We start from the raw sequence: 10695 nt of genomic DNA on the forward strand, positions 1-10695 counted from the left end.
TTTACACATGTTTTCCTAAGGAAAGGTACAGGTGAACCCCAATCCATTTGGATGACCTGTGCACCCATTTGTGTGAATACTTGTGGAAAAAAGGCTGCTATGCTTTTTTTATGCTACTATAGTGTAGTTCTTTTTTTGCTGTTGTTTTGCCATGTTTACACGCAAAAAAACAACAGCAAAGGAGGCTTTGCGATAGCAGAGTCTTGTTACGCACAAGGCGCAGGAGACCGAAGCACGAAAAGGAGGCGTTTACACAACGAGGTTTCTTTTATTCAAAGGCAATTTGTATGACACAGCCCATGTTGGTTTTTGAAGAATTTTATTGGCTATCCAATGCGTCAGTCACCAGTCAGTTCCGCTGTGATTGGCCAAAGCTACGTAAGGATATGTAATGGGAGTGACTTTTTTTTACGCACGGCCCTTCATTGGCTTCTGTAGGTCTCTTTGAAGGGAAATCCCTTGCAGATTGGCTAAAGTGAGGTTTCAATCAAATGCCAATGATTACAGCTTTTGTTTGATATGTGTAAGTGGCTAATGAGCTCATGCTAAGTGAAGCTACGATCACAAATGGATCAAAAATTTGATGGAAATTGGTAACTTTTGCAGCTGCAGATAACGTGGCTTTATGGATGTAAAGCTTGGCATGGACTCACTATTTCACGGAATACTTTGACTGGACCCTTGTCGATGTAATGGGACCATGTTTGATGGAGTTGGACATTTCCGTGCGTGACTTATGACGAATTATGACGTCGTTACGTTGAGTCGCCATTTTGTTCTTTGATCTACGATTGTCTAACATAAATGCTCACTCTGTGGGCCGGCCTCACGTTAAGTACATTTTCCCATCATTTTTCATGGTCAAGGAATATATTGGGTGACTAAATGATCGCTTTTCGGTATCGGCTTGGTTTGGGGACCTATGAGGTTTGACTTTTTGGGGATGTCAGCTTTCCACTTAAATAGTACAACGGGAAAATGCACAAGTTTGAGTTGGAAAACAAGACCTGCTAACAAAGGACAAATTAAATGTTCAAAGAAACATTAGCATATGTGTTTATTATTTGTACCTTCAAATGTTGATGTGATGACATACCTCATTGACCAATGAACCATTCTTGGAAAGTTAATCGTCCATTGAAACACAGTAACACAGTAGAACATTACCACAGATATGCGAAGGAATGTGCACATCGGTTGTATTACCTTTGTAAGAAAAAAATAAAAATATGACTGAGTAATTGTCTTTTTCATCAATCATTTGTAGGGTAACTTTTGCTTTGACACCAGGTATAACCTTCCATAGTTTTTGACCTAAATAAAACCCTAATATTGATGGAAAAACAATGCTCTAAAGGAGGCTAACAGTCCATCCATCCATCTACTCCACCGCTTACCCTGTGCAGGGGTGGTGATGAGCTGGAGCCGACCTTAGCAGATTTTGGGCAACAGGCTGACTACACCGTCAATCTAGTCACCAGTCCATCACAGGGCACACATAGAGATAGAAGAAACCAATTCTCACTCATTCACATCTCACGCCATCACTAGTGGGAACTGAACACAAGCTGCATGCATGATGAGCGAGTGAGCCACTAGCCACAGCTAAGTATAATATTTTGAGTAGAGCCAAAAAATATGAAATAGATTCTTTAGACTGTCCTCAAAAACACAAGATTTGATAATTATAAAATATTGTGAGTTACAGCTGCCTACCTCCACTCCAACACGTCCCGTTCAACCGCTCTTGATAAGGGTCTGTTGAGGCATGAAAGGAAAAGATGAAAGTGAAACAAGTTCTAAGCCCATCTCAGAAAGCCTCTTATAATGCAGTGCTGAGGCAGCACATCAGGACACGCCCAGGGGGCGGGCCGTGCTTGCTCTGGTGCTACACACCACCACCACCTGCAAGATGGTCCTTTACTGCTGGTACTGCTCAGGAAGCAGCACGTTCTGATTCAATCCGCTATACATTAACCATTTTATTTACCACTTATCCTCACTAGGATCACAGGTGAGCTGGGGCCTATCCAAGCACATATACCCATGGACAACCATTCACACCGTCACTGAGTGGGAATTGAACTCAGGCCGCATGCGCTGAAATCAGGCCAATGTACCACCACACCAGCAGCGACTAGAAAAGAAACATTCACGCTGTTTTCATCGGCTTTGGATCGTCAGGAGGGCTTTCCTACTTTGCCGTAAACAAAGGCTTCTGAAGAAGCAAGGAAATGCTTATGAGGTTATGCTTCGCAGGAGCAGCAAATTCAGTTAGGCTCTGTAGGTCTCGCATTCACATGGCATTTCACATTTAGGAGTCATGGCAGAGACACAGTTACAGCCCAAAAATGTCTGTAAAAGTCAACATGTTGCTTTATCAAACCATCCAGTTTCTACATGGCTTATCTTGTTGAGAGTTATGGGTGAGCTACAGGCCATTCAATTAGATAAAACTTAGACTACACCCTACAGGAGACTGATCGCCAGCCATTCACAAGGTATTTAAAGGGACAGACAACCATTCACACTCACATTTAAATCGTCACTGAGTAGGAACTGAAGTTGAGTGAACCAACAGTGACCACAAGTTGCTTTCTATGCATCTAAAACTGTGGTACTGTTGGCAAGTATAACAGCGTTGGGTTTACTGAAGAAGAAGCAAAGTCAACTGAGGCATTGTTTGATTTTTTTCTTCTTTTCTACGTGTTATGTTACCCTATGACAGTATAACTCTGATTATCAGAGCTGGGCATCGCCTAACCACCACGGCGTTCCGTCCCGCATATTTAATCGACCACGTGGTCCCGGTCCATCCCTCGTCGGCGACAGCCAATCAACATCGAGAACGTAATCTTCACGTCACAAGCAGACACGCCGCCAAACAAAGAAATAATATTAAATAAAAACAACAGATACACACGTACAGCGTCGGTGATCTGTGAAATAAAAACAATATGGGGCAAACGTCATTGCGTCTGCAAGGGACACAACACTGTCTTATTTTCAATTTTTTTCCTTAGTCGGAGTGCGGCACCTGCGTGTGACGTGGTACAGGTTAAGTCCGGGCTGACTCGGACCGACTGGGACCACGTGGGTCGATTAAATATGCAGACGGGAAATAGGTGATGCCCAGCTCTGCTGATTAGAATAACTACAGTACCAGCTCATTATGGGGAACGTTGAGACAATCATTACAAAGTCACACAAAGTAACGCTACACTTCCCACTGTGTAAAAAGAATGCATAGTTGTATATTACAGTTTTTGCCCATTGCTTGAACACTATAGACACATGCTTAAACCAAGTAATGGACAAAAACTGTATTAGCAGGGACGGCAAATTCAACTGAGCACGTTTACCTGACGGTTGAGTAGAAGCACCTGTGGCTAAAACCAAACTGTGGCAGGGTTTTTACTTTCTGGACCTGGATTTCCCATCTCTGATTATTAGACAGCAGTGTTATGGGAACTAGCTAACAGTTATGAAACTGTTTAATGGAAGTACTGTGAACCAAAATATAAATGTTCCACAGTTTGATGACAGATAGACAGTATATTGCATCATGCTGTGCAGATATAAAAAGGTTAGTTTTGATATGAGTGTTGTGTGTGTAATAAAGGTGATCTCATCTTCTCTTCTTTTACTTCATCTCCTTCTTCTCTTTCTTCCTTTTCTTCTCCCCTCCGTGCAGACTGAATGTCTTTGTTACAGCTGTAGCTGTTGTGAAATGCGCTATATAAATAAAATGGTATTGTATTGTATGATATAGCATTCAGGACATGTGGTCATTGGATTCTTATGGTTTTTTTTTTACTTATCAAATGCAGGTTTACCACTGCTCATTAGTTGTAATGATGTGTGTCGTCTTCCACACCGCTTATCCTGTACAGGGTCGCGGGGAGGTACTGAAGCCTATCCCAGCTGACAATGGGCGAAAAGGCAGACTACACCCTGAACTGGTCGCTATCCAGTCGCAGGGCACACACAGACACCGTCACTGAGCGGGAACCGATCCCACGCTGCCCGCACACAACTCAGGCGTGTGTACCACTACACTATCAGCGACTTAGCAATAAAAGGTAACTTCCCTTTAGTTTCATATTCTGCATTAAATCAGTAGTAACTTGCTAGCATGGCTAAAGACAATTTACCCAAAAGTTTCTTCATGCAAAGTAATAATAATTTTAAAAAGGAGAATACTGTACCTTAATTTTGAATGTGGGTCACTACTCTAAATTTGATGTCTCACTCAGAAGCCATTTTATATTCCGTAGCTCTTAACACTGCTTGAGACTCTTATTTTCTTTGTTCTGACTTTGTTATTGTTTTATTGTTCCTTAATTATAATATATACCGGTATTTGTATTTTTGTATGTACCTGTATATACAGTGCTTTGTTTCGGCTGCCGTTTTTCATAAAATGAGTTGTCCTTTCCGACTGGACTTTCTGCAACATGTTTGTGTTCTTAGCTCTTTAGTCAAATAAAGGCTTTGTTCTTGTGCTTCCTACTCTACTTGCTTCACAAACACATCAAATAAATACTTTGTCCCAAAGGAATGGTGTGGTTTTTTTTTTTGTAATGTAGAGATATTTATTCAGTTTTTCATGTAAATATTATCCCTTGTGACATGAATGTATTTATTATTTGTCCTACATTTTCACATGCTTAAATCATTGAGATCAATAATGTGAGTTAATTCAATTTAAAAGCTGCCCCCGGGTTCCTTACAGTGCTAAGTGTTTCTCGGAATATGTTCTTTGTTAGTTTCTTTTTGTGTAACACCGCTGACTTGAGACCCAGGAAACTTGGATCAGATCCCAATCAGGCCATACGATGGATAATAATGGGTGGGTTGCGTCCAGAAGGATTTCCAGTATAAAACCTGTGCCAAACACATGCGAGTGACTCGCTGCTGCGACCCCGGCCGGGAGCAAAACTCAACAGTCTAAAATGTTAAGTTTTGTTATGACAATGTTGTGTAATGTGTGTGTGTGTGTGACAAGTGTGTGTATGTGTGCGTGTTTGAATGTGCCTGCAACATAACAGTGGTTGAAAGTGAGAATGTTCTGGACACTGTTCATTTCCTACACAGCTTGTCCTCATTAAGGTCACGGATGAACGCGAGCCTTATTCAAGCAAACGTGACCCAAGAGGCTGGCTACACGCTGGACTGGTCACCAGGAGACATAAACAAACAACCATTCACACTTATGGACAATTTAGAATTTTCAACTTAAATGTATGTTTTCTATTCTGGGAGGAGGCCAGACTACTTTTAAGGAACTCATGCAAGCACAAGGAGAACATGCAACCACCAACTCAGAATTGTGAGGCATACGTGTTAACCGTGTGAATAGCATCCTCTAGAACTAGAATACAACTAGAATAGTCCTGAGATCCAAAGTGCAAGTGTTAATTTGGCGAGTTCAAATGTTTGAATGCTCAGTGTGTATAAGCCTAATGGGTTAGCAAACTTGTGCACGAGAGGTTAGCAGCACGTCTGTCTCACAGTCGTGTGTGGAGTTGGCGTTTCCTCCCAATGCTTCTGTGGGTTTTCTTCAAGTGCTCTATGGGTTTGCCCCACATTTCAAAAGCATGCATGTTAGGTTGAATGAAAACTCAAAACTGTCTAAAAGTGTGTAAATGAATGTGAATGGCTGTTTGTCTATATGTGCCCTGTGAATGACTGGTGACAAGTATAACATGTAACCTGCCTCGCTCCAGCACACCTGCGAGTGGTGTAAAAAATGAACGATGAACGAGCAGACTGGAAGTGTAAGTGGCAAACTAATAAATTAGAAAACTGCACTCCATCTTAAAAGTACGGTATATTCTTGAAAAGTAATAATAGAAAGCAATGAAACGTAATTTTGAAGCGGTAATGGTAAGTATATGTTTCCTCTCTTAAAGGGTACAAAGGTTTTTTTTGGAATATGGATATCTATTCAAAATGGCCGCCCCCAGAGATGGGTAAATGGCGTGGATTTTACTGCTTAACTCATCTTGCTCTATTAATCAGAATGCAGTGTTTCAACTAGGGGCCTGCTGGGAACATATTCTTGAAAAAAAATATGTTTGGGTTAATTTTCACTTTAAGTTTTTTCACTCTTGCAAGAGTGCAAGTTTGCGAGAATGTGACATGTATCACACAACTCCTGCCCGCTTTGCTTACTAAGAAAACCATAGAGTTAGTAAATATTCAGCAACCACAAGCTATGTATTTCATTTCCTTACATGTACAAAACCTACATTTAACAAACCATAGTCATAATTGTCATCATCTACATGTTCTTACCAAGCTGTGACGTGGATCCCTTTTGCAGGACTCTCACATGAAATTGATATACATCGTTTTTATTCTACGCTATTTACATAACTCCTTCATGTCTATGAACGTTAACAACTTTGTATTTGTTGCCTCTTTGTCTTTGATGCTTTGATGTTGTTCTTAGGTTTGTCACAGGAGTACGCTAAAGTAATGCGCTGTTTGTTGCCATGCCCCCAAAACTCTGTCTGATACTATAAAAGTTATTTATAGTACATTTGGTACATGGACATCGCTTCTCTCAAACAGTGTCTGTACGTGTGTTGCGCAGTGTACCAGCACCAAAAAAGTATCACCTACGAAACCAAAACTATAACACATTTTATAAGCACCAGCTAGAAGAAAAAAAAACTGCAGTCATAGCACTCTCCAACTAAGGGTCTGTAGTGTCATAGCCTTTTTTGACATGTTCAAGATGGAGAAATAGGGCGCATAGATGTGTCACAAGTGACAGCCCATTCACCATAAATGTTCAATCCAGCGGCCCTTCCAGACGCAGAAAGTGTCAACTGATATTCCATCCATCCATTATCTATACCGCTTCTCCTCACAAGGGTCGCGGGGCGTGCTGGAGCCTATCCCAGCTGTCTTCGGGCAGTAGGCGGGGGACACCCTGAATTGGTTGCCAACCAATCGCAGGGCACACAGAGACAAACAGCCACACTCACAATCACACCTAGGGGCAATTTAGAGAGTCCAGTCAACTTACCATGCATGTTTTTGGAATGTGGGATGAAACCGGAGTACCCGGAGAAAACCCACGCTGGCATGGAGGGGAGCATGCAAACTCCATACAGGGAGGCCGGGGCCGGGATCGAACCCACAACCTCTGAACTGTGAGGCGGACGTGCTAACCAGTCGACCACCGTGCAACTGATATTTGGCCTAAATGGCCAACAAATAGCTTTTGCCGTGGTAACCTTTCTGTACCAGTACCAAGATACTTTACAGTTGGCAGGTACAATATCTTTGTCACAAATTTGGTACTGAGACACCACTAGCCTACACTGTAGTGATGCTAAAACTGCATTGGGATATACTCAAGTCACTTCATTCATATTCTCTCAAAGTTGCGCAGTAAAGTACTTACTTTCTGAAACATACACTCAACAAAAATATAAACGTTTTTGCTCCCATTTTTATCTCTCATAGCTGCGGGTGATCTGATTTTTTGATCGGCAATAAAAGGCTTTGATCAAATATTCCGATCACGTAAATTTTCACAAAAAATCGACCGATCATGATCGGAGCATCCCTATTAAATACATTACATTACAATATTTTGAAAAACAGTTCTTAAACACTACATGCAAATACATTAAACTTGAATGTTAAATACAATTGAAACAAACTTGGGCAAACGTTCTTTCACCTACCAGTAGAGGGAGCCCATGCGTTCTGAACCACTGCTCTACAGTACATCTGGCCTTCCTGTTGACTGCTGATACTAACACTGTTTTGTTAGTGCACAGGACATAAAGGAACAGTTTGATGTGCTCATACACAGGTTGAAGTGGACCAACATTTTTAAGACACAGGACTTCGTCAATTGATGACTGATCGATTGGGGCTTGAACTAGACCACCCATTACTCCTCCAATAATTACCTTTTACACAACAGTATGCTTTCCAACTTTGTGTGAACGGTTTGGGAAAGGCTATCTTATGTTCTCTAATACACAAAGCAAGATCCATAAGCATGCTTGGGTGTGGAAGAATTAACTCAATCATGACACACATTTCGGTTCAACATCAATCACCTCTCTGTCTGTCTGTCTGTCTGTCTGTCTAATCCCACCTGCCCATCCATCCATCATAAAAAAAAACATGCCTTACTCTCAGGTGAGATGAACATCCTAAAGTTTAGGTTCGCCATTATGAACATAATCTATGAGCATTGATGAAACGGGTGCAATAAACATGACAATGTGGGTCTGGGTCTTGGTGCACCCCTCAACCCTGCAAGGCGGGAACCACCCTCACGTCTGCGGCCATGCGGTGACAAAGGTAACATATCATGCGTAAAAACACGCGGTAGTAAGGATTATTCTGCATCGACGGTCAGCGACGCGACACACAGTAAACAACTGCGTTATAATTAATATCTTTGCAGTAGGAGGGAATCGTGTGAACAGTAATAATGGAAGATGACTGAATTGTGGATTTGTTTTGAGGCTGATAGCGTTCATTTTGCGAGGCAAAGCAAGTCACAATAGCCACTGGATTACAAAAACATTCCTTTTGTTCAGCGTTGTCGCAAAACCCGGTGCAGGTTGCATGCTTGAGGCATGTCTGGTGCGTCTCGGCAGCTTCCGCACCATTGTGCATGGAACGTCTGTTTTCTCTCTCCAAACGAACGGCGCTTACCTGAAAGAGAACCTCTATATACACCCTTCCTCGTGTCACCACGTCTGGTTTCCTGAGAGAAATGTGAGGGTGCAAGTGCTGCATGCTGACAACCGCGGCGCAGGGACGCTCAGAGCACGTTGCAGCCTCGAGAAAGTGTCAATATGGCGGGTACTTTATGCTACAGTGACATCAACCGTGAAACTGCAAAATTGCAGTTCACTGTCCTGTACTTGTTATGATTATGTTTCAAAATGAATTCCTAACAATATTTTAATAACGCACCATCGGTAGTGCAAAATGTATTTTATATTGATTAGAGGTTACCTCTGTTTTTGACACAGGAAATAATGGAAATATAAATAAAATGTTGCCGGGTTGAACACTCGGTTCTTTAAACCGATTCATTATTATTTTTTTTAAATCGGGTTTTTTAATATTCATAGTGTTAAGATACAAGCAGTGGCGGATAACTAGACTTGTATCCTTGGGGTGCGTGACCAGGGGTGGCCAAGGCTATTGCAGGGGGTTCGAAAAACAAACATTTGGAAACACTTCATCCACAATCAACATCTGTTTTAATATTAATCTTAATACAAACACTGGATTTTCACCTCAAACATTGGTAACCCCAGTTAGAAAAATACAGAAGCAAAAAAAAAAGAAAATAAATACATTCAGCTGTAATTAAATCCCAACTTCCCGCCTGAAAAGAGTCAGTTAAAACAGACTACTGTAAATGTTAAATTTTATATTCAAACTTCTCACGTAGCAGACACAGTGGAGGTAATCTTTGATAAGCTGTCATATGTACCTTTTGCCAGTAGAGGGAGCTAAGAGACTGTATAACAACGTATTTGCGCCCTACAGAACAATCGGAAGTTGCCAATTTAGCGACTTTCTCGCTATGTTTAGCGTGTTTTCAGACCGCTATAGCGACTGTTTTCCAAAAAAGCGACTAGCGACTTTTTCTGGTGTTATTGGAGACTTGTGCTCGACATGCAGCGGGTGCTTCCGTCGGCCACTCCCCCTTCCCAGAGCACTCACAGGCAGCCGAGTCCTCTCGCAGCCAAATGTGCAGCTGCCAGTCAGAGCAGACGTTCACCTCTGCGCGTCCAGAGTAGACTGCACTGCTTTTTACTCGCTTTCACAACAAGATAAATGTGTTTTTTGTCTAAATAAATAACTGCATTTAAAGGTACTCACCTCGTCCAGTTCGGTGTGTGTTAAAGTTAGCTCTCTAGCTTTAGACAAGGAGAACAATATTACATAATAGTGTACTTTATGAAATCATACGGCCTCACTAAATGCAGTCGTGGACGGGCATTGGGGCTCCGTGACCGCCCTGGATCGGGAGCTGTTTACTCCGTTTCGGTCGTCAATCCGCGTTTGTTTGTTGGTTTGTTTGCGCCGAGGCGTTTCGGGCGTTCATTGTTTACAGACGCTCCTATATCTACAACCCATTGTACACTTCTCGACATTAATCGTGACCCTATAGCACCCTCTTTTGGTGGAACGTTGACACTGCGGTGTAAGCAGTTTTTGCACACGGGCACGTATTGTTGTACCGCGACCCAGATTTTTTTTGTTTTTATTTTGGACCCAGAAATTATGTGCTTGGCATCGTTTTGCCACCGGATGCCACTCATTTTAACTCTGGCAGTGGCTTGCAATTCGTCTCTAACCTACCCGTCAGGATGTTTGTGTCGTGATTGGGACTTGGCCTCTCTGCCAATTGCTTGAGGAATCAATGGGCTAATAGCTAGAAGAATCCATTCTAATGAGATCTGTTAGTGGCAGACCTCAAACCAGTGAATGAAGTAAACTGCTAGCCAATCTCAGGTGGGTGGTGGCGTCACCAAGTCATTCATTTGGACATTTTAACAGAAATGGCTGAATTAGCACGTCAAAACTAGGTTGCCCCGTCACCTTTCATTTCTTTCTGCAGCCGGGTCTGACTAAATAGAATGTAGAGAAAAAAAACACGCCTTGTCACTAAAACGACAGTGAAATGTCCTT

At 42.0% G+C, this 10695-nt stretch overlaps 2 protein-coding genes across 9 annotated transcripts in view; one reads left to right on the forward strand and one right to left on the reverse strand.

The window, feature by feature from the left end:
* Positions 1-8840, reverse strand: part of slco4a1 (solute carrier organic anion transporter family, member 4A1) — a 28250-nt gene extending 19410 nt beyond the window's left edge. Inside the window, exons 1-3 of one of the 8 annotated variants that reach the window (XM_086028425.1) lie at positions 6301-6341; positions 1717-1758; positions 1398-1470 (exon numbers count right to left, since the gene is read on the reverse strand). The gene's annotated coding sequence lies outside the window, so the exon portion shown is untranslated. Of the gene's footprint in view, positions 1-1397; positions 1471-1716; positions 2121-6300; positions 6407-8697 lie in introns of those variants that run through there. The other 7 variants (XM_086028434.1, XM_086028414.1, XM_086028443.1 and 4 more) reach the window with 7 other exon arrangements.
* The window catches only part of LOC147153346 (uncharacterized), a 156840-nt gene that overhangs the window by 5948 nt on the left and 140197 nt on the right, over positions 1-10695 (forward strand). The gene's annotated exons all lie outside the window — the stretch shown is intronic.

The sequence above is a fragment of the Filicampus tigris genome, chromosome 1 (genome assembly GCF_054856515.1).
Source record: "Filicampus tigris isolate MCC_2025a chromosome 1, RoL_Ftig_1.0, whole genome shotgun sequence".
Lineage (NCBI taxonomy): Eukaryota > Metazoa > Chordata > Actinopteri > Syngnathiformes > Syngnathidae > Filicampus > Filicampus tigris.